The following is a 25,650-nucleotide window of genomic DNA, read 5'->3' as shown; positions in this document are numbered from 1 at the left end:
TTTGTATCAGAATCTATCTTAGTATCCTGAACAGTGAAAACCAGCTCCTTCTATTTATTTAGCCTATAATTTTCCACCATCATGGAATCATTCTGAAGCCCTCATTTCCATGACCCTTTGAAACTACTGAAAACTCTTATTCAAGAAATACTAGCCCTGGGGGCAGCTGGGTGGCTCAGTGGATTGAGAGCCAGGTCTAGAGATGGGAGGTCCTAGGTTCAAATCTGGCCTCAGACACTTCCTAGCTGTGTGACCCTGGGCAAGTCACTTGACTCCCATTGCCTACCCTTACCACTCTTCTGCCTTGGGACCAATACACAGTATTGACTCCAAGATGGAAGGAAGGTAAGGGTTTAAAAAAAAATACTAGCCCTAATAATGAAAAACACTGAATACTACTGGTTACTTAGATTGATTTAATTTAAATTGTAATTATTTTCATGTTAGTAAAAAAAAATCGAGGATTGCTGATTTTACTGGTGTTGGAAGTTCCAGCACCAATCCAGATTACAACTCCTCTAAAAATGTAAATTTTTTAGGAAATTGCCTGAAGCTCAGGGAGGTTGTAACCTGTCTACAGTCACACAGTGGGTAAATGTCCAGGGCAGGATTTGCCCTTGAATTTCCCTGATTCCCAGTTTAGCACATCATCCATTTCATGGTACAATCTCTCCATTTCCAAGTTAACTTTTTAAATGTATATTTACCTATTCAGTTTAGGTGGATGAAAACTGACTTCTTATTTTTGTTTACATTTAAAATAATGTTGACTAATCAAGTACTTTTTTCTACCTTAGCTCTACTTCTACTCACTTTACAAATTCTTTCAATCTATTGTTTTTCTGAGAAACTAATAATGTGTACTCTTGACAATCCACTGCAAAGATCTGTCACTTGAAACTATATAATATTATATCTATATAATAGGACCTGGGACATCTAACTCCTTTTATTCACCTTATCTTCTGTACTTTACATACCAATAGAAAACCCCCAGATTCACCTACCTAATGATTCACTGCTATGCTGGCTTCCATCTTTCTATTTATTTTTGTAATTGGACAAACTCTTCTGCACAGTTGGTGGAGTTAAATTCTCTCTTCTTAAGATCTCTAACTTTTTGTTCTCCAACTCTGGATACAACTTTCTATTCTGACATTTTTTTCCATAGCTTAATACTAATGCTTCTGTCTTTTTCCCTGACAACAACACAATCTATCAATACATTCTACTCGGGCTTCAGTCTCATTTCATACATAAAATATCTTCTCTGCTATGGTATCACCAGTAGCTTAGTTCTTTCTATTTTTTAATGTTTCTAGGTCCTCAGACCTTTAATTTTATGTGTACCCCAATACATCATCATATATACACACAGCTGAATAAACTGAAGAAAACTAAAAACTATGCTAATCTCTCCCATTTTAGCTTCTTGTTCCATCCAGTTACAATTCACTTTTAGGCACTGCAAGATAACCTCATTATTTCCTTTCTTATTGAAGCACTCACTATTAAAAGCTAAATGAGACCACTTCTTTCCAAGTTCTAATCTAATCTTTCTTAGAGCAGATTTTTTTACTGAAAAATTGAGCCCTTCTCTGCTTTGTTGTACCCATTTCTATCTTGGTAAGTACCTGACCTTTTCCCTCTCTCTATCTTCTTATGATCCCCAATCATGTTAAAAGCAGAGATAAATTCTCTCTGCTCCATAGAGCTAACTTCTCCACTTTAACTCTGCATCTTCCATTTAATAAAGAAATGATATGAGGACAAAATAATTCTGGAAAAAATTGGGTCAATTTCAAAGAAATATCAAATATGCAGATCATGAATTCATCATACTTTCCCCCCAATTCATTAAAAATGCCTTTTACAGTATGGTATTTCATGTGCAAGAACATTTAAATGATCATTTATCATGTACTGAGCTTAATCTTAAATTCCCATAGTTCTAGTAGGCAAGATGGGCAATGGTTTGTATGTCCCCAGCTTGCCTTTATAAAGAAGTTGAGCAGGACAATGTCTTTCTTTTACCCCACCACCACCACTGTTACCACTACCCCAATATATTCCCCCACTGTCTCTTTGGGTGCTAGACTTTTGAAGTTTTGTCTTGATCCTTTCCTATTCTCTTATCTACAGTTTTGCTACTTTGATCTCATCTTGACTCATTTCTGAAAATCTTCCAGGATTCCTCCCTTCCCTCAACCACCCTTTCTGATTTCCCTGGCCAATCATACAAGTAAATAGTGACAGAGTTTGGATGAGAACCCATGTCTCCTGATTTACAGTCAGTCCATGAACATGGTAAGTCTTTTCAAGTCAGTTGAGCAACTTTGCTTGGAATATAGAAGATTTATATTAAGGAATACTAGGAAATGAAGCAAATTGGAGGAAGATAATGTTTCTATAGGATATAAATGTGTATGTGTGTGTGTGTGTGTATTATAGAAGCATAGAGGTGGAGCTGAAAAGGATTTTAAAGACAATCTAGTTCAATTCCATTTTATAAAAGAGGAAACTCAGACCCAGAGAAGTTAAATGGCTTGCCTAAGGAGACACAGATGAACTTGAACCTATGCTTGTTAACTAAATTCCACACAGTTTCCACAGTGCCACAATACATTTATTTATTTTAAAACCCTTACCTTCTATCTTAGAATCAATACTCTGCACTGGTTCCAAGGCAGAAGAGTAGTAAGGGGTAAGCAATGAAGGTTAAGTGACTTGCCTAGGATCACACAGCTAGGAAGTAACTGAGGCTGGATTTAAACTAGGACCTCCCATCTCTGGGCCTGGCTCTCAATCCACTGAGCCATCCACCTGCCCCACCATGATGTATTTATAATAGGAGTCTAGATGTTACTCTAAAAGCAGTGAGAAAGCATTTCAGATTTTTAAGAAGAAGAATTACATAATGAAATAGATATTTTAGAAAGATTATTCTGCTCATGAAGTATAAATTGCAGAGAGGAGAAATTGAGGATAGAAAGACCTTTAAGACTATTGCAAAATGATCTTAGGAACTAAGATAGTTCCTTCAGAGGTAGATGGACATTGGAGACATTGTCAAAGAAGAAAGAACAAAAACTATAACTGACAAATAGGGAAGTGGGACATGACAATATGATTTCAAGTGGGCTGCCACAGGAGATAATGAATCCACTGTCTCAGGAGAAGCTGGACAACTATTTACTGGTGGATAACTTCTAAAGGGCCTTATAACTGAAAGTCTAAAAGTCCATGAGTCTTAATGAGTGGGAAGAATTTTCAGTGGTCAAAGGTATTTTCTTATACTAAATAATCCCATCTCATACATGGGGATCCCAATTAGCTACCCCAGGTTCAAAGTATTTAATGCATTTCCATCCACTCAAAAGGATTTTTTTCTCTGCACAGTAGCCTTTATTTTAGATAGGCAAAGGCAAGGAGGCATTCTAAGCACTGAGATGGTCCCTTGGATTATGGATATAAAAAGCTTAGCCTACATAGAATTGTTGTTCTAGAAGTTAAGCTGAATTTCCACTGCCTGCTGCAGTGCCTTTCTGATCTATCCTTATCTTTGCCAAGGTAAACATGAAAGTAGAAATGTATCCATTTTAACCTTATTTTAAGTAAAGTTTCTATTTCATTTTATAGTATTGGCATATTGCATTGCATTCTGGTCTTGAGCCAGAATTAATATATTCACTGAATGGGGCTTACCTAAGCTTGGCCCAATATATACCATCCATGTGTTTACTCTTTCTGTCCTTTATAATTGGCAGCCAGGTGTCACAGTGGATAGAGGGTCCAACTCTTTGGGAACCCCATTTGGGGTTTTCTTGGCATTTTTTTGCCATTTCCTTCTCTAATTTCTCTATCCCCTGTGCTACCCAGAAGCAGAAAAGATAAAAGTGACTAGACTATTCCACCCCTAAACAGAGGCTCAGAGGAAATGGATAAACCTTGTGAGCTCTGAGTTTGGAGGAAACTTTTCCCCAGATATAGTAACCTTAGTGGTCAAAGAAAGGGAACTGCAAGGCTGTGTAAATAAAGACAGAATCTCAGTCACTATTCTATTAGGATTTTATCTCAAAGAGAGGCTTCCACAATCTTATCTTTCCTCTGTTTCTACCTAGACTTTCTGATGAGATTTTTAGAAACCTCCAGCCCCACCAAGATCATTTTAACTACCTTCAAGATGAATTACCTGCATGGAAAACCCCTATCAGAACAGATTTGATCTTGAGGTAAATAAAGGGTACCCCCAAATTGACATGCTTTCCCCCTTCTCTAATCACCTGTCATGGTATCTCTACTGATTCCCAAATAAGGAAAGTAACTGAACAGCCTCATCAGAAAGTCTCCTTTTGACTGCTGCCAAAGACCTTGTAAAATTCTTTGTTCTGAAGAATTGCTAGCCACTTGGCAACTCCCTTTCAGTTGATTTTAATTGAATTTGTTTATATTCTAGCCTTGCCTTTAAATGGATAGAAATTCAGACAATGAGACCTACTCCCCATGAGGATCTTGGAAACTCTAGATTGCAAAAATTCCCACAGAGAAGGCACACCTATCCATAATTACCCTTAACCAGAGAATCCCATTAGGATCCTGCCAGAGGGGCACAGACTTGGGAAGCATGTGTGCCCTGGGCAAAATCAGGGAGGGACAACTCATACTTCTTACCCTAATATCGCCACACTGGTCTCACTGGGTCTGCTCAGCCAAATGGATTTTGTGAACCTTCTGAAGACAATGTGCTGCTGATCCTTACAGTTCTCCTGGTAACTGACATATTGAGGGTTGTTTTTTTTTTTTTTTTTAATCTGCTGATGATCTGATGGATAGAGTGCTGGAACTGGAGTTAAGAAGACCTGAGTTCAAAGCCAGTCTCATATACTGATTAGCTATATAACTCTGGGCAAGTCACTTAATCCTATTGGCTTCAGTTTCTTTATCTGTAAAATAAGCTAGAGAAAGAAATGGCATTGTACTCCACTATCTTTGTCAAGAAAACCCCAAATAATGTCACAAAGTGTTGGACATGACTAAATGACAGTAATTTAAGGGGTTAGACTAGATCTCCTAATAGAACTCTTTTCTGGAAATTTATTACTTAGTTACATGTGATATAGGATATTTAGAGTTGAAATGAGGGAATTCTAAATTCATGATGTTTATTCAATATTTTTAGGCTGCCTGCAATACAAAATCATAGCCTCATGAATTACTGTATTTAGGCTGTTTTTTTTTTTTACAAAGGGGAATGATTACAAAGAAAGGTATAGATCAGTTAAGAACATAGCCATGACTAGTAGGTTGGTCAAGGTCATTGAACAAGGCTTGTTCTTTCAGTAGGAGGAAATAAATCAGTTTAGAACCCACTTAACAATAATATTTAACTAAAACAGGAAGCTAACAGATGATGTATTTCCTCTCACACCCCAGGTAAACTCCCTTAATTGTGGCCAATTCAATGCAAAATAAGCATTTATTAAATATTTTCTACATACAAATACAATTCCAGGCTCTGGGGATGGAAAACAAACATATGAGTAAATACACAATAATTTAAGAAGGAAGAAAGCACTAGCCACTAGACTTATTAAAAAAGGATTCCCAAAGGAGGTGATAACTGAATTAAGCTTTGAAAGAAGGTAGGGGTTTAACGTTTTTTCAGTTATTTCAGTCATGTTTTATTTTTTGTGACCCTATTTGGGGTTTTCTTAGCAAAGATACTGGAGTGACTTGCCATTTCTTTTTCCTAATCATTTTACAGATGAGGAAAATGAGGCCAACAGAGTTAAAAGCAATTTGCTCAGGGTCACACCAGTGTGTAGTAAATATCTGAGGTTGGAGTGGAACTCACAAAGAAAAGTCTTTCTGACTCCAGATTTGGCACACTTTCCACCGTGCCACCTAGCTGCCAATTAGGCCAGTTTAACTAAAGTGCAGAAAATGTGAAGGGGTCTATATACAGTTACTCTGGAAGTATAGCAAGATTGAATTGGTTTCCACCATATGATGGAGCATGCCCAGAGATGGCACTCTTCACTTTGTCTGATTACGGTCTTGGCTCTGGGTCCTGTTTCTAAGGTCATGCATGACTCATTTCTAAAAACTTGCACTTTGACAATCCCCTTATTGGCTAAGAAACTGGAAAAAGTGAAGACTCAATGTGAAAGATACTGACTACTCCATCTCTCCTCCTACTCCATAGCATCTAAAGCACACATCCTACCAAGGCAAGGCTGGGACTAGGTTTGGGCTCTTTTGAGCTCTTTTTTTCTTTCATGAAGTTAGAATGCTGGTCCTGAAATGGATGTTTCTAGGCTTGGAGGCAACCTTGTGAGTGTCAGTGGTCTAAAGGTCCTATTCTGTTGGAAATGAATGGCATTAGGATAAGAGTTCTTGGCAACTACTTGTTCTTTAGAAGGAACAATGAGTGACAAAAGGCTCAAATTGCTGCTAGTTTTACCAGTAGACATGTACCTGGAGTTGTTTGGAAAGAACAAAAATGAGATGAAATATAAACGCAATAGTCCTGTAAACTGCTTTGTTTTGATTAGATTTCCATATTAGCTTTCCAGCAAGTAGGAAGAGTAAGTATAAGTTAAGCTACTGAATCCTGTTTAAGGTGTTCCATTAATGTACATTGTGATTCTTCTTATGTTTAAACATTTCTTTTATGTGTGAGAATAAATTATTTGTCTCCTACCCGACTTATGTTCAACACTGAGTATCTTTGTCTTCTTTCTTTTTTCAGGACAAACATAGATATGAGCCCTAATTTAAGCTCTCAGTAAAATCCCTTCTACCACACTGGGGTTGGAGGTTAACAAGACAGAGTAGAGTGTAACAACAGAGAACCCAAACCCTTTCAAATCAGAGACTAGGATTCCTAGGACTAAATTGACTACAAAACATATACTTAGGTATAGAACCAGGAATGCCCTAAATCCTTTGGATTCTTCGTGTTTAAATGGAAAGACTTCATCTAACTTTCCAGGGAGTAATTACAAATGAGCTACAAGTTCTTCAGGTCATTTCAGAGCACCACACAAGTGGAAAACTCATCTTTTTTTTTTTTTTTTCCTTAAACTTTCTTTTTGAAATGAGGCCAGAACTCCATCTTCATTACCTTATGCACTGACAGAGACTGGGGAAAATATAAAGTGTCCTATGGTGCAAGAACCCAGAGGAAATATTTTCTCTCAACTTTAATGGTATTGTCCCTTTTTTCTCCCTTGTTGCTTTTTGCTTGGTCTGGGGCAGACCCTTTTAAAGTACTAAGATGGTCACTTCTGATAAGTGTTATAAAATGTTCTTTGTTTAATTTGCATGTTTCTGAGTTGAAAGTAATTCGTCTTTTTTGGGCCCATTAACTCTGTTAGGCTAGGGCTCTCCTTAAAGTCTTAAATTTTTTTTTTTGAATGTTTGAGAAGTGTGTTACATGAATCGTTTGAGAATCATTAGAGAGCAAAACGCTAGAGAAGGCACAATGTTTGAATCAACCTGATAACCCTGAGCTGGAAATATGGGACAAATGTACAAATTGCACAGCATTCATTTGCTAACATTAAATATTTAACCTAAAGAACAATATGGCAAGGTTGACAAGGGCCATCTCATAGAGCATGCTGAGAGGTGCCTTTTCTGGTTTCTGTTGATCAGGTGGGGAATTTTAGTTCCTCAATATAAAATTAGGCTAGAGCTAGCATATGAAATATTTTAATTGTCAAACTGAGGAGTTCATATTTTATCCTAAGGAGAACCTTCCTACCATTAGTCTACTGTCCCAAGATGTCATCTCTTAGAAACTGCTGTCTTGAGTTCATCATTCCCAACGGAATAATTCCAGAGCATTCTTTTATCTCATGGGCTTTGTGCCCTGAGGTTCCAGAAAACTTCTGGTTTATTTTCTAAGATTCTCTAAGTATACCATCACCTGCAAAGAGTGACAGTTTTATTTCCTCATTGCCTATTCTAATTCCTTCTTATTTCTATAGTTAGTAGTTCTAGTACAATATTGAAAAGCAGTGGGTATCCTTTGCTCCTCTCCTGATCTTATTGGGAAGTCTTCTAGCTTATCCCCCTAGCAGATAATTATTGTTGATTTTTAGATAGATGCTATTTATCATTCTGAGTAATGTTCCATTTATTCCATTGTTCTCTAGTATTTTTAATAGGAATGAGTGTTGAATTTTGTCAAAAGCTTTCTGTGCATTATTGAAATAATCATATGGTTTCTGTTGGTTTTGTTACTGATGTGGTCAATTATGCTGATGGTTTTCTTAATGTTGAATCATCTCTGCATTCCTGGTATAAAAACACCTGGTCATATGATATGTATATGATCCTTGCTAGTAGTTTATTTAAAATTTTTGCATCGATATTCATTAGGAAGATTCATTTATAGTTTTCTTTCTGTTTTTTTTTCTTTTCCTGGTTTATGTTTAACACCATATTTGTGTCATAGCAGGAATCCAGCAGTTTTTCTTCCTCAGCTGTTTTTCCAAATAGTATTGGAATTAATTGTTCTTTAAATGTTTGGAAGAATTAACTTGTGAATCCATCTGGGCCTCTGGCTTTTTTCTTGGAGAATTCGTTGATAGCTTGTTCAGTTTCTTTTTCTGAGATGGGATTGTTTAAATAGTGTATTTCTTCTTCTGTTAATTTGGGCAATTTATATTTTTAAAAATAGATATCTATTTCACTTAGATTGTCATATTTATTGGCAGGTATTTGGGCAAAATAACTTAATAATTGCTTTAATTTCTTCTTTGGTTGTGAATTCACCCTTTTCATTTTTGATGTTGGTAATTTGGCTTTCTACTTTCTTTTTTTTTATCAAATTAACTAATGTTTTATCTATTTTATTATTTTTTAAAAATATAACTAGCTTCTTGTTTTATTTATTAATTCAATTGTTTTCTTCCAATTCTATTAATCTCTCCTTTGATTTTTAGGATTTCCAGTTTGACATTTGATTGGGGATTTTTAGTTTCTTTACTTGCATGCCCAATTCATTGATTTTCTCTTTCTCTCTTTTATTAATGTAAATATTTAGAAATATAAAGGGTCCCCTAAGGACTGCTTTGGCTGTAACCCCCAAAACTTTGGGTTCTAGATCTCCTTTCACCAATGTGAATTTGTCTTTATAGAAATTATAGAAACTTTTTTTTTAATTTTTAAATTTTTTGAAAAAATTGCAGGATAAGTTGAGAGGCAGATTTCAAACAAAAATATACAAAGCAAGCTATATCCAGGATAAGTGGGGGGAAATTAACAGAGGGAAGATAGAATAAGAGGGTTTGGGAAAAACCTCATGTAGAAGATTGGATTTTAATTAGGACTTAAAGGAACCTTAGTGAAGCTAGTAGGTGGAGACAAAGAGGGAAAACATTATAGGCTTGGGAGACAGCCAGAGCCAAGAGATAGGGCATCTTGCTCGTGGAATAGCATGGAGGCTGGTTTGGATTAAGGAGAATCTGAAAGATGTAAGAAGATTGAAAAGGTTGAAGGAACTTAGGTTATGAAAAGCTTTGAATGCCAACAGCATCTCAGAGGCAAAAGGGAGCCAGTGTAGTTTATTGGATTGGGCATTGTAACCGGGTTAGAACTGCTCCTTTGGATAATCACCTTTGGGGCTGAATGGAAAATGGTTTGGAGGAGAGAAAAACTTGAGGCAGGCAGACCCAGGCAGGCTATTTCAATAGTCCAAGTACAAGGTAACAAGGGCCTCTACCAGGGTGGTGACAGTGTTGGGAGAAAAGGGTTGAGGGTGGTATTTGACAGATGTTGTAAAGTGGGTAATTTATAATCTTTGTCAATAGATTGAACATGGTGGGTAAGAGGGAAGGAGGCATCTAGGAAGACACCCACTTTGTGAGTCTGAGGGATTTGGAGGGTGTAGGTGCCTTCTCTTGTAAGAAGGAAGGTGGAGGAAAGGGTTTACAGGTAAAGATAATGAATTCTATTTTGTACATGTTGAGTTTAAGAAGTCTACTGGATGTTCAGTCTGAGAGATCTGAAAGGCAGTCAGAGATCTGAGACTGGATGCTAGTAGAAAGATTGGAACAGGATAGCTATAGATGGAGGATTGTCAGCATAGAGATGGTAATTTAATCCATGGGAGCACCCATGATCAAATGAAGTGGTATAGAGGGAGAAGAGAAGAGATTCTAGAACAGAACCTTGTGCAACTTCTTTGTTAGAAGGCATGATGGAGTTCTAACAAATGGAACCTGAGAAAGAGCAGATAGATAGGTAAGAGGAAAACCAAGAGAAAGTGATATCCTGAAAACTAGAAAGACTATCAAGGACACTCAAGAAAGTGTCTCTCAAATGGGAAAACATGGTGTACTTATAATGAATATATTTTTATGTATTACTTCTCCTGCTTCCATTCTTTTATTTTTAATTAAATTAATTTTAGTGCCATGAAAAGTAGATAGGCAAAGAATTATTTTATTTTTGAGGCAATAAGTAGCTAATTGAGTTTCTCGAGTGGGTGAATGAGATTGTCAAACCTATACTTTGGCTCCTCTGGAGATCATAGATCAGAAAATTGAGCCGTTTGAGTTTGAGAGACCAATTAGGAAGTTATTATAATATTTCTGTCCAGAAGTACTGTGTTCAAACTAGACTAGCATTTGTTTGAGGGAAGAAAAGGGAATGATTGGAAAAGATGCAGTAAAGGTAGAATCAATATGATTTGGCAATTTATTATATGGGAGAGGGAGTAATTGGGTAACTCCTTTATAAAGGAAATCATTTTTTGCCCATTTTTCTAATCACTATTGCTGCCAATACTACCACCCCACATACTAACAATTATTGTTCAGAAAATAAAAATATGAGATAAGTTCAGTATGATATCATTACATTTGTTTTAGATATTTATATTTACATATATTTATATTATTATATAGTAGTATATTATTACACAAAAAAAAATTTATACTTTTTTTTCCAGATAATGACAACTGATAGAACAATGCTGTGAAGAGGGTATAGGAAGAACTATCATAACTAAGCTTATGCCAAGCAAGATTAGGTGACCTGGAGCAGAACACACAGCATGCTAGTCAGGCAGCTGCAATGAGTCCTTAAATCTTCATTCTCAGTCAAAAACTTATTCCATTATACCACAATTGGGTATTACCAACAAATTGGCTGTTTTCAAATAATCATACTTGAGCAATCAGTTGGACAACTAAAACAAAATCACCAGTTTGTTTTATCTTAATGACTAAATATGCTATTGAATGAAGTGCAATTTATTTCCTTACAATTGTTTGTAAACCCTCAAAATTTATTTTTATGCATTTTATATGTAACTAGTGTCTAAATACCAGAGATGTCTGTTTGGAGGAACATTCCTTCTAAAATAGTAAGGTAGGGGCAGGCAATACATTATACAGTGAGTAATAAATTTATAGAAGTAGTTATTCAAAAATTGTTACAGGGCCAGTTGAGTGGTTCGGTGGATAGAGAGTCAGGCCTGGAGAGGGGAGATCCTGGGTTCAAACCTGGCCTTACACACTTTCTAGTACTGGGACCACAGGCAAGTCACTTAACCTCATTTGTCTAGTCCTAATTTCTTTTCTGCCTTGGAACCAATATTTAGTATTGACTCTAAGACAGAAGGTAAGGGTTTGTTTAAAAAGTAATTAATTTTTACAGATTACAGTTTTAAAGGTTTCAAGGTAGTTTTAGACAAATTCTCTGATAAAAGAAAGAAAATGACTTATTTGGAAAAAAAAATAGGTTTATATTAAAGACCATCTACCAAATGTTGATATTGATATCATGGCAGAAAACCATTTAGAGAAAGAACATTGGCTGAATGGGCAATGAGTCAGACTTATTTGGCAAGTCTGGTTTTCTGAATAGAAATAAATCAACAGAGCATGATTCAAGATGGGTGGAAGATTGAAAGTGGACTGACTAATCATCTAGAACAGGGGCTTTTTCTCTTATATGATCCAATTTTGGTAAAAACTTGTGTTTGTCATGCCAGAGAGATTTGCAGAACCTAACCTGATAGACGTTTACTAATCTAGCAATTTATTAATTATTTGGCCTCCTTAACTCAAAAATAATTCTTTGTAATACTTGACCCTGGCACACACAGCTATGTACTCATCTATGTATCCAAGCCAAACTTTCACTTTTAAAACAGCCATATTTCCACTCATTTGTCAAACTACTTCTTTTTTTTTGGGGGGGGGGGGTTGTAGAAAATGTGTCCAAGTCATTTTTTATAAAACACATATACACAGAAGCCTGGAAATAAGATTTCATCCTCTTCTCTCTGCTTATTTACAAAGAAGCTATAGCATGTGGTCTTGATAACACATGTTTCCTATTTTTGTCAGTTTGATAAAGGCATACCATGTCAATAGTTTTTAGCTTGAGATCCAGTGATTGTTCTAGCCTTAACTGTCAGTGACCTGTGTGTCAGCTGACACAGTAAAATCGGAAATTAGCATGCAGCCTCCTTAAATGCTGGGCACATGGATCCTTTGCACAAGAAAGATTATAATAGAGCCCACGTGGTATTCCCATTTAACAATGAAACTGTGACATTAACTAAAAACCAGAATATATCTACAAATGTGCCTAAGGAAGTTCGTAGTACTCAAGTTCTAAACCTTAATTTTATTATAATGAATTAGGAACTAATTAACTGAGAGATTCCTTTTTATTAAATGAGGAAACAGCTTTCAGAAAAGTGGTGAATAGTAAATACAAAATACCTTAACTTTATTAAGCTCAAATTATGTACATTTTTCTAGGCCAATTTTCAAAGACTTATAAAGTTATTTGAAAAAATTGTCAATTAGCAATTAATTACTGGATAATAAATGATAATTTTGGAAAAATAAAATACTTGAACATGATTTTTCAAATTTTACATAATTTAAAAATAATTAATATTGTTTTCTAAAATCCTATTATTTATTATAGTAAAAATTAAAAAAAGAAAAATAGTGAATAAATGTCAAAAAAAACAGAGATATTTTAACCTGTAAATTATAATAAAAAGCAAAAAATAAAATTTGTGTTTAATGAGGTAACTGTTTCCAACAGTGCTTTACTATTTAACCCTCAAATAATTACTTTTTCTCTGTCTGGGAAAACACATTTAGGTGTGGCAGAATGATAATGATCTTTGATCAGATATAGAAATTGAATTAACTACTTGGCTGGTCATAAATTCTACTGTGGAGTTTGGAACAGGTCCAGTGGTTTTGTCATTTTGTATTTAGCAAGTTATTTTATTTGTTATTTACTTATGTTCAAGTGATAGAAATTTTGAGGTTTCAGAGGCAGAGATATCTTGATTAACACCTAATTAATTCTCTTAAACACTGGAATAAAACATTTCCTTGGGGTAAGTATTGTTTTGATTTTTAAAATTTATTGATAATTATGTCAGTTAATCCAATGCCCTTTCATTTGCTTGCCTTCTTGGAAATATGGATATGCTCTATTTACAACCTTGTAGAAGGAAATTTATTTTAAAATTTGATTGTCTAAAAAAAAGAAAATATAAAATCCAGAAAAAAGTAGTCCATTTTCTCCTTCACAATTTTCTGCTCCCAGTATATGACACATTTTTCTGTTAAACAGAAATAACATCAGCTTAATTAAAATAGTTGAACTGGTTATTAATACAAATAAGTTGATAACACTTTAAAGATATTTGTTCATGCCTCACTACTTGTTTTTATCCCTTGCATTACATTGATACAACATTTACCAAAGGTCATTAATGGCAACTGCTAAATCCATTGGCCTTTTTGTCCTTATCTTTTCTTTGTAACATTAAATCCTGGTGACCATTCACTTCTATCTTGGTTTCCATGATATGGAATGCTAATGATTTTCTTCCTGCAAATATGATAATTCTATCTCTTTTACTGCCCACACATCATATTCTCACTCCATAAAAATGAGTGTTTTCCCACGATTTCCCCTCCTTGATCTGTTTATCTACATTCTGTCCCTGAGGGATCACTACAAACAATGTTGTTTCATAAAGCTCATCTCGGCAAATTACTTTCAATTCTTAATTTCTACTTTTAACTTCCCCTCAGCATTCCAATTCTTCATTAAAAACTGGATCTATGTTGCATCAGTCTCTGCATCCTCAACATTTGCCATAGTGCTTTGGACATAGAAGATAAATGATAGTTCCATAGAGAGAAATATTATAGTTAAAAGTAGGAACTATTTTAGAAGAAATCATGAGCTCTAATTGAAACACTTTTATTTTGAGATACCAATGGATCATCTTGCTGGAAAAGTCCTGTAGGGAAACTAAAGTCATGGGTGTAGATTTCAGAAGAACAATTAGGACTAGAGATGCTTATTTGGAAATAATCATTAGAGAGGTGGTCATTGAAAGCTTGAGAAGGAATGAGGGCAGAACAAGTCACACAACCCTCTATCTTCCTCTTTTTGCTCATCTATAAAATTGGGATAAAATTAATACCTATCTGCCTAGGTTTTGTTATAAGGATAAAATGAAATATTTGTAAAGTACTGTGCAAACCCTAAAGCACTATATAAATGCTAGCTATCATTAAACTTTGGACTTCTTTCAGTATTTGTTTTAGCACAATAGATATTTTGTATTTTGTAGGGGCGACTAGATGCATGAATGAATATTTGCTGATTTGAATTAAAAAGGTCGATTTCAACATCTAATTTTAACATGTTACCCTAAACATGTAAATATCCATCTTTATCTATTGTATGTATATCAATATAGTTAATAGTTTTGTCCAATTTGATAATTTAATCAATTTTATCAAATTTTAAATGTTCTACTGATATTTTACATCATATATTTCAACTCACCATCTCACTTGTGGCAAAGAAAAAACAATTAAGTGAGCAAAATCCAATGACTGCATCTGTTCTATGTGTTATCTTTCCTAATGGTTATTCACTAGAAACTCTCTAATTATTTTTCTTCTTTGTGTTGGCAAAAAATGTTGAGTAGTTATATTTATGTCTTGTATGTATTATGGTAAATTTACTACTAGATATTTCACACAATTTGAAGCTAATTGTTTAAACCCTTACTTTTTGTCTTAGAATTAATATTAAGTATTGGTTCTAAGGCAGAAGAGCAGTAAAGACTAGGCAACTGGAGTTGAGTGACTTGCCCAGGGTCACCAAGGTAGGAAGTGTATAGGGTCATACTGGAACCCAGAACCTCTCATCTCTAGGCTTAGCTTTCTATCCACTAAGCCATCTAGCTGTCCCAGTTGTAGCTATATATATATTTTTTAAACCCTTACCTTCTGTCTTGGAGTCAATACTGTGTATTGGTTCCAAGGCAGAAGAGTGGTAAGGGTAGGCAAAGGGAGTCTAGTGACTTGCCCAGGGTCACACAGCTGGGAAGTGTCTGAGGCCAGATTTGAATTTAGGACCTCCCATCTCTAGGCCTGGCTCTCAATCCACTGAGCTACCCAGCTGCCCCCTGTAGCTATATTAAAAGGTCTGTTCTCAGTTTTTCCTGGGTTTGTTAGATCTATATAGAAAAACTCATTTAATTATTTTATCCTATTACTAAAACAATCAGTCATTGCAATTAGATTTTTTTTTGCAAATTTTCTTGGGTTTTCTAAGTACCTATCATATAATTTGAAAATGGAGACTATTCCCTTTGTCTAACTCCTATAACTATCATATTTACGCTTTGTCAAATATTGTCAAATAATAGAAAAGGGAGCAATCATCTCCTAAAAATAGACATAAGTTGCTCCACTGTTGTTCATCATTGTTCTTTGGCAGCAATTCTTAAACCTTTTTGGTCTTTGGACCTCTTTATGCTTTCAAAAATTATTTGAGACCTGCAAGGGCTTTTGCTTTTATGCGATATATATATATATATGAAATTAAAATGATACTTTTCAAAGTTATTAATTTAAAATAAGTAATACATTACTATAAACATTTTTTATGAAAAATAACATTTTGTCCTATATTTTACAAAACAAAATAGTTTAAGTACCATTGTTTTACATATTTTTGTGAAACTATTTAATGTGTGCTTTAATAGAGGACGGCTGGATTCTCATATCTGTTTCTGTATTCATTTCTATTGAATGCTTTGTTTTAGTTGAAATATATAAAGAAAATCCACCATAAACATATATGTAGGTAGAAAGCAGGTTATTTTAATAGGTCAACAATATCTTACTATATTATGAGGTTAATTTTGTACTATACTGGAAGAATCACTGTTTTACTGAAATATTATATAATTTGTTGTAAATACTATCTCCTTAGGTGATTTTGATTCAATGTTTACTCTGCCTCATTTTAGCACACTTTATCTCATCTTGAAATGTATACTTACCCATAAGAAGTATACTTAATCACCAACTGTTACTATGTATAGAAAACCTGTACTACTTCACTCATATTAACATCTATGCAATAGTATTTGTATTTCTGCCTCATACCTTAAAATATAAGAATGACAGGCTTCTGATCAGGGATGGAGAGCATGTAACAAATTCTGGTAAGAATGAATTTGCCTCATTTCTTGATATAATAATAAATATATTAAACTTCACAAAAGCTTTAAGCTTAACATGGAAAAGGAAAAATTTTGGCTTTTATATGTGTGTATCTAACTATACATATAGTTAGGTACCAGAGGAGAGAGAAAGAAGGTATAATAAAAGCAGGAAAATTTTTTTTCTCAGAACACACTCATAAGCTCACAGGGGGAAAAAAAAATCAAAGGGAGAAACCCAGATATAGGAATGATTCAGTTCTGGTGAGAGACTTCAAATATTAAGACATTTGCTGAGTATCTCTTTTCTCTGTCAAAAGCTGAGCACCCTACTATATCTTGACTTGCCTTAATGATAATTTTATTCTTAAAAAGGTAGAAGCATTAAGTAGGGGGATTTTCTACTGGATTTGGTTTTCTGCAAATAGGGAGTAACTATGTTCTGTGTTGGAGATAAGAACCTCTTGGGGGAATTGACCACTTTAGAGTTTATGACAGAGGAGAGAAATCCCGAGTATAATCTGATCTATTTATGTTGATCATTTCAGTTGTGTACAATTTTTTTGTGATCCCATTCAGGATTTTATTGGCAAAGATACTAGAATATTTGCTATTTCCTTCTCTAGCTCATTTAACAGATTAGGAAACTGAGATAAACGGATAAAGTGTGTGTGGTCAGCTAAGGAAATGTCTAAGGGTGCATTTGAACTGAGGTCTTCCTGATTCCAGACCCGGCCCTCTATCTACTCTACCACCTCATTGTCCAGATAGTCTGATATACTTCCACGTTTTTTTAAAGAGCCTATTTCAAAGCATTCAAAGAAAAGGTAGCTAGAATTCCTTGGAGGAAGTCAGCTGAGAAGATATGAGAAACTGTCAATAATGAAATCCTGAAAGAGAACAATTCCAACAAAATGGAAAAGTGGGAGTTGCTTGGAGACCAGTGTAGATATAAAGAGAACCCACAAACTTGGATTCTTTAAAAAGTACATATGTGAAAGATGGAAGCAAAGGATGTAAGATTACAAAAGAGAAAGAATACAAAAGATTCTTATCATCCTACAGGAATAATATCAAGAGAGTAAACCTTAGATTTAGCTGATATTTTAGGAAAATTAATGAGAACAAGAAGGGTTTTGAGTGTGGGCTTTTTTTTTTTTTTTAATAATTCTCTAAGCTATAGTAGGGAAGGAAGAGTGTTGATATGTTGATAACTGACAAGAAAGAGGTTACTCAATTCATATGTTGCTTCTGTTTTCTAAGGAGAATGACCTTTGGGCTTTAAAGAACAGAAAAAAAATAGATAAAAGGAATTTGATACACGATATCTGTAAGGAGAGAGCAAGAGAATACTCTCACAGCTCTTGATGAATTCAAGTAACCTGCTACAGATGACACCATCAGGTACTATAGGATCTGGCTTATGTGATTGCTGAACTACTGACAGGAATCTGTGAGACTGTGGAGAAAAAGAGACACCTTAGAAATGATTTCATTGCCTGAGGCTATAGGAACATAGCCTCAGGCCAAAAAATATTTATAAAATAGAATTGCAATTGAAACTGTAATTTTCTAGAGGGAAATCACAGAATCACAAAATTTCAAGAGTCCAAGGGATCATGGTAGCCATCTAGTTGACTTTATCTTTGCTGTAACAGTGTCATTTAGCCTTTGTTTGAAAAGCTCTTATAAAGGGGAACCTAAATATCTCCAATAACAGTCTATTCCAGTTTTGGAATGTTTTATTTATTTGGGATGCTTTATCTATCAGCATATCTTCTCTTTTTCACACCCAGCAACAGGATTCAACTCTCCTCCATCTCCAAGTCCCATGACAGCAGTGGGGTTGAGGTTAGAGTTAACCTTAACCCTATCTTTCCTTAGGGAGAAGGAGTAGTGTTGTCTAACTTTAAATTCCATCTCCAAAGACTCTTGAGATGATCTAGCTTAGCTGGAGTAATAATTATCTTGTATAACTGTAAAAGAGCATGTCATTAATTACTGAATCTAGAATATATTATTTTATAGTTTATTATTTAAAAAGATGTTTAGTGAACATCTATAAAAGGAAGTGGTAAACGTAAAGAAATAGTATTGGTTTTTGAAGAACAGGTTATGCCAGACTAATACTAAATCTATTTTGATAGGGTAGATCAGGGGAATGCTTGTAGATGCAGTTTATCTGTATTTTAATAGAGCATTTAATAAAGTGTTTGCATATTACTCTGATGAAGAAGATACAAAGATGTAGGCTATATAATATAGAGGATTTCAGAATTAGATGGATAAGAAGATGAAGATAGTAGTTATCAATGATTTTATGTTGACCAGAAAGGATCTCTTGTAGAATGCTGTAGGATTCTGTCCTTGACACTGTGCTACTGAACAGTTTATCTATTACTAAAATAAATTCTTATCAGTCTACTTTTGGGCTAGATTATGGTATTTAACTTTCAGAAAGAGAGAGAGAGACCAGCCAAGGTACCCTAGGTCACAAATTCCTCATCAATTGGACATTGATCTTTTGAGGTGTATGCCCATAAACAGAAAAATCTTGAGGAATAGCCTGGTAGCTTCCTTTTTAAGTGCTGAGGGGGAATTGTTAATCCAGGCACCCAAAACATATCTTTTCAAATTCCTAGTTTGGCTTGCCTGTCAAATAAAAGGGGTATTATTGCCAATTCTAAGAGGATTAGAGATAGCAAGAATATGTGGTGGTTATTTTAATATATTTGACTTTTATTGCTTTTTCTCCTATGGCCATGATTAAAGAAATGGATCTCAATACCATGTATGAGAAGTCAATACCATGATGCTATGCTTGTGTGCTGTAATTCCTTTAAAATGTAGCAGAGAACAGAAGAGAATGGAATTGTTTGTTTTTGTTTGTTAACTAGTGCATGTTTTGAGGGGTTTAGAAGAAGAGTTCTATTACTAATTAAAAAAAAATGGAGTTGTAGAAAGAGAGATAGCTAGTGGATAACTATTAAACTTTACATTTCGCCATGAGCGTCCTCTGGATTTAGGTGGAATACATAATGACTAGGGTGAGCATGTGCTTTTCTTTCTTTCTTTTTCTTTTTTTTTAAACTCTTACCTTCCGTCTTGGAATCAATACTGTGTATTGGTTTGTATAAATGGAGATTTTGAACCTTGGACTGCATCCCCCATAAATCCCTTTGTTTTTCCCAAAATTCCCTTTAATCTCTCCTGCGCCTCCACGTTTGCCTGGCCATGTTATTGTTTTATAGTTGGCTGTTACTCCTTCCTCTTTCTCTTTTGCTCCTGGGAGGAGGCTGGTTAGTAACCTTTTAGTCAGTCTTTTTTGTTAGTTTATTATTAATTAAACTTTGTTAAATATAATATTTAGTTATTAGATATTAATTTAAAAATCCACAGGTTCCAAAGCAAAAGAGTGGTAAGGGCTAGGCAATGGGGGGATTAAGTGACTTGCCCAGGGTCACACAGCTAGGAAGTATTTGAGGCCAGATTTGAATTTAGGACCTCCCATCTCTAGGCCTAGCTCTCAATCCACTGAGCTACTCAGCTGCCTCCTAAGTATGTGCTTTTCAATACCTGGTTCTTATTACTGTAAAGAATCAATCAATAAATTGTATTACACCATGGCTAATCCAGTAAGGAAGAGAGGAAGAACTGTTTTATTTTTGTTCATTTTTCTGTTCCTTGTTCATAAGTACTTATGTCCCAGTTAAGATTTCTATTTATGTGATATAAAATGAAGAGACACTAATCTTAATCTGAGTCTAAAATATATTGCAACACTTTTTATATCACCTGTTCATGTGATACCATAAAGACATTGGACCAAACCATAACCTTGGAGTATATACCAAGCTATAGAATACAAAACAAGTGAAGACAAATCAACAACAATTTATTGGGTGTTTACTATGTGCCAGGCAGAGTGATGTGCTACAAACAAAACAAAACAAAAATTTATCCTTCATACTCAACAAAATTGCAAGCACATCTAGGTTTTTATAATGATGAGGCTTGCATTGTCTGTGGAGTTGTGAATTGATCCAACCATTCCTTTCTCTACCTATTTTGTCTCCTTATCTTGCCTAGGCTACAAGTGGAGTGGCCACTCATAGACCCAATATTATTATTGATTGGCACAGAAATTTTGCTTTGTGTATGCAAATATCATCTCACATGGATTTATCTATATGGAAAATGTAAAAGACCCACTTCTAGAAGAACATATTCTGTGCTTCCCTCATGCTATCAGTGGGAGCATAATTTTTCCATTGGCTGAATAGTTGGAACAAATTTTGTCTTTAAAGCTATTCAGTTTTTTTTTTCAGCTATTCCCAAGGGAGATTGAATTCCTATTCACATATAGCATGGGTACTATGAATTGAACTGGGTGAGGGGAAAGAATCTCCCTGCCTCTACTTTTAGGTCCTATGCCCTCAGGATATGGACTTTGGGTTTTATTTTGATCTGAGTGTGTGTGTGTGTGTGTGTGTGTGTGTGTGTGTGTGTGTATGTATGTGTGTGTGTATGTGTGTGTGTACACTTCAGTTCTAGGTGCAGGAGAATTCCTATAACATGCAGATAAACCATGGCCTTGGAGGCACAACTCCAGGGTATATGTTACAATTAGTCTGTTACGAGAGAAGTCAAAGTACCTGGCCCTTAAGCTTAAGTCTTTGCTCTGTAACTCAGGACTATTCTAGAAAGGAACAAAGCTAAACTGAGAACTTAATCCCCCTCAGAATTAAATGAGATACTATTTATAAGGTGTTCAGCACAGTGCTTTATAAATATTTATTCTCTTCTCTTTTCCACTATCACAAAGATTAAGGTAGTTTTAGGCGATTATCTGCTACTCCCATCCCCTTGGTATTTGGGGAGGTATGTTAATATGTTGTTCTTACTAAACCATTGAAGTAAATATTCATTTGTTAAAGGTAATCTGACTATTAAGCAGTGAAACAGAACCAGGGCATAGGGAACTCCTAAAATTAAGGAAACAAATCAGTAGGGGTTGGAACCAGTGGCATAGAGATTGGATAATGTAAATTCTTTTAAGGCAGTTGTGTCAAATTCAAATTGAAATAGGGGCTACTAAACTTTACTTAATAATCTCTTCAGGTCAAATATTGACTTAGAAAACTATATATGAACATCATCTATGTTATATCATATTTTTATTTATGTTGTTAAATTGTTTCTCATTAGATTTTTTTTTTTGTTTTTTTAATTTTAAACCCTTAACTTCTGTGTATTGAGTGGTAAAGGTAGGCAATGGGGGTCAAGTGACTTGCCCAGGGTCACATAGCTGGGAAGTGTCTGAGGCTGGATTTGAACCTAGGACCTCCCGTCTCTAGGCCTGGCTCTCAATCCACTGAGCTACCCAGCTGCCCCCTTCTCATTAGATTTTAATAACTTGAGGGTATTACAAACTAGAGGACGTATTGGACATTTCTGTCTGTATGATACTGGAGGAAGGGTAAAATATAACACGCCTAGTTTTCAGGCAGTGGGTGCCAGGTTGCTCACTGTAACAAAATACATGCAAAAAGCCTTCTTCTGATATTTAAGAAAAATAGTCTAGTGCTGGGGTGGTGAACCTATGGAATGTATGCCAAAGATGGCATGCAGAGACAACCCTGTGGGCACACCTTCCAGAGTTAGTTACTAAAAAGGCGAGGGACTCAAGCAGAGTTGTTCCCTTCCCCTTCTCCACAGTGCCTCACCACCCCTGAGCAGAGCACTGGGGCTCCTCTGCTCCTTTTCTCCCTACCCTATCTGGGGTAAGTGGCAGGGGATTGGGGGTGGCACTTAGTCTCTGCAGGGGGTGGGGCAAGCATGGCATGCAGTCTGGGGGTGGAACAGGGCATACAGTCTCTGAAAGGTTTACCATCACAGGTCTAGTACCCATGAGGGTCTAACTAATCATTCATCCAGAGTCTCTATATATTATCAGAAATCTATACAGTATACCTAGATGATACTATCTTAGTTTCTATAGAGATGACTTCAATGAGTTAAGATTTAATATTATGCCTCTGGCTTTTGTGGGGGTTGGGTAAAAAATATCCCTTCATAATACATTTCTATATCTTTTGAAAAATCAGAGCTAAAGACATTGGCCATTACATTATCCTGTGTCTCTCAAGTAAGAATCTATGCAATATTTTTTCTCTGTAGAATTCATTTCTGGGGAAGTATCTTTATCCCCCTGCTCATATTCTTTTTATCATACAACAACAATGAAACAATATTTTTCCCTAGGTATAGAAATGAATGCATCCCATTTACCTAATACACCTATTTTTCTGTTTCTTTTAACTTATTTTTGTCCTTCAATTTTTGTTAATTGTCCAGGTTGTATATGTCTTAACATTAGAGGATATTTCAAATCCTTTTTGAAAGCAGGTGTGGTATACATCATAAATATAAATATTTAAACATTTAAAATACTAACATTAATTTAGTTTGTTATGCTTCTTAATCTGTTTCTCCCCTTGGGGTCTTTCCAAAATTCCTTTATAGTTCCAAAAAGCTGAACACATCATATTACAAATTAGTATGGGAAGAATAAAAGAAATAGAAAACTGATTCTATAATAATATTTCATTCACATTTATATTTTTCACAAAATAATAACAATACTAATATAATAACCAATTAAATAGGTCATAGGTGTAAGAGGTCGTCCCTACTTTATAGAAGAGAAAGTTGAATCTCAGAGATGTTAAATGATTTCCCTTCACTCACACAAATAATGGCAGAATTGGGTTTTAAACCTGTTTCTTTACTTATGTACAACAGTGCTTTTGTTCTCCATATTCTTTTCTCCTTAGATTTTGATTAAAAGCATGATTAAATGAAGGATACATACTTTTCAGGACAATGACATTAAAAATTCTGTTGATATCACTTATACTGGAAAACCAGTCAGTATTACCATGAATTAAACTAATTATCAATAGGAAATTCTAAAAATCTTGCATAAGGGCTAAATATAAAATAGGACAAATTACCATTTATCTTTTTATTCTTCTCCATCCCATTCCTTATGTTTAATGTGATTAAAAGAGAATTCTTGACTACTTATCACTTCAGCTCAGCTTCTCATTCAAACCAAGTCAGATGTGCCAGGGAATCAACAAGGGCAGAGCTTCCTTTTTCTACTGGCTTCTGCTCAGTTCTAGACTTTGGCATGATACTAGTACCTAGCTTGCCAGAAGCAGCAGAGACTTTATTCTGTTTGATTTCCAAGGTTACAAAAAAGACAGTATATTACTTGAAATTTTAAGTACTGAAGGTACCATATGAATATCATATGTTTAACATACTAACAATTTTTAGACAGAAAAAAAAGCCACACTACATCAACACAGAACAGATTAAATCTGTCTAATGGGAATGAGGTAGAAGTAATTTTTACCTTTTCCAGGCTTCTGGTTATAGTAACATTCATATTTAGTGAAGTTTTCTCTTTAGGTAGTATATTCTATAATGAGATTTATTTCTTTTCTTTAAGAAAGAAAACCACTAGAAGACCAAATGAATCTGCATGCAGATATTGCTACTGCTGATTACCATGATTGATGGTCTAAAGTAAACAATGATTTCATAGTTACCAAAACACAATGGGTATCAATGATTATTATTAAAAATAAATAATAACTCCTTCGGAAACAATTAAAATTGTATTTTATGAAACTACAGAATAGATATTGCATTTCGAATATTTTAGAATATTTGGGGAAGAGAGTAGAGGAAAAAGGTGAGGTTCAAACCTATGATTTCACCTTGGTGGGGAACTCCCCCTGCAGATGCCCTCCATGGGTCTAGATCAGGAATTCCTTGGTAATTTATAGTTTGAGAAAGTTGCCTGTGGCATAAAGAAATTAAGTAACTTGCCCAAGATTGTAGACCTAACACAGAGAAAAAGTTCTCAGGTTTCAGGTTCAACACCCTATCCATTGCCTCTATTATTATAATATTTTATTATGTAAGATTATAAATTAATATCCAAATACTCCACATATTATAATTGTATAAGGTTTTATTTTTAATAACTTGAAGCAAAAAGAAAATTTGCAGCCTCAGTAAAGAAAAGGAAAGTTCCCCAACTACATATGTGGGAAAAGAGAGAGCAAGGGCAGGGTTAAACACAACTATATACAAACAATGTAAGTACACAACTTGGGGACAAAAGAGGAAAGGGATGTTGGGAGATGTAGTTCAAAGGTACAAAATTTTTATTTATACAATTATCATAGAAAAATTAGGGGTTTTGTAAACCAAATAATGGTGTACATTATAATTTAAAAAAACTTAGGGATAAACTTAATCCAATCTAGGAACATTGGAAAAGTGTTATGAGAAAACATAAGCCTATAGGTATAAACCTAAATCATAGAACACTAGCAGTACTAAATTTACTAACTCCAGAATGATTTGTTAACTTTTTTCTGACACACTGTATTTCTTTGAAATTATAGAAATATAGAAATAGTAACACAGTAACATCATACCCTCCCCCCAAAAAATGCTTGTAAAAATGCTGGAAAGCTTTTGAAGAACATAACATTATAAGTAAGAGACATGGAAATGCAGAAACATTGACTAGCAGGAATTTGCATTAATGCCAAAGTTGAATTTGGTATTGACCTGAATTCTACACTCACAATAAAGGCAGACACACCAGATCTAACAGACCTTACCATCTGCCTAGATGCTGTGTTCATTAGACCCCAAAATATTGCTCTTTGACCTGCCATTTCACCCTAATGACTCTTAGGTTTTGTCTCCCATTTTGTTGCTATGTGCTAAGGATTATTAGTTTTTTCCTTTTGACTTGTAACTAAACCTTCCTATTTGTGTTATCTCCCCCAATTAGAATGTCAGCATCTTGAAAGTAGGAACTGTATTGCTTTTTACTCTGTGTCTCTAATTCTTAGCATAGTGATCAGCATACAGTAAGCACTTAATAAAAGCTTTTCATAGATTCATTCTCCTTGCCAAAGCCAAGACACCCATTATCTTATAAAAGTCAAAAGGCATAAACAACCCTCAGTTGAGGATTGTTTTATAATTGTAGGATGATAAGGCAATAATTTATTCCCATACACAAG

The 25,650-nt window shown here is 34.9% G+C and overlaps 1 protein-coding gene across 1 annotated transcript in view; it reads right to left on the bottom strand.

Annotated features, from left to right (window-relative positions):
• Nucleotides 1-25,650, bottom strand: part of SOX5 (SRY-box transcription factor 5) — a 482,736-nt gene that overhangs the window by 124,312 nt on the left and 332,774 nt on the right. The window lies entirely within an intron of this gene.

This window comes from Gracilinanus agilis, chromosome 5 (assembly GCF_016433145.1).
Source record: "Gracilinanus agilis isolate LMUSP501 chromosome 5, AgileGrace, whole genome shotgun sequence".
Classification (NCBI taxonomy): domain Eukaryota; kingdom Metazoa; phylum Chordata; class Mammalia; order Didelphimorphia; family Didelphidae; genus Gracilinanus; species Gracilinanus agilis.
The sequence above is the reverse complement of the archived record's forward strand: the minus strand, read 5'-3'. Positions and strand labels throughout refer to the sequence as shown.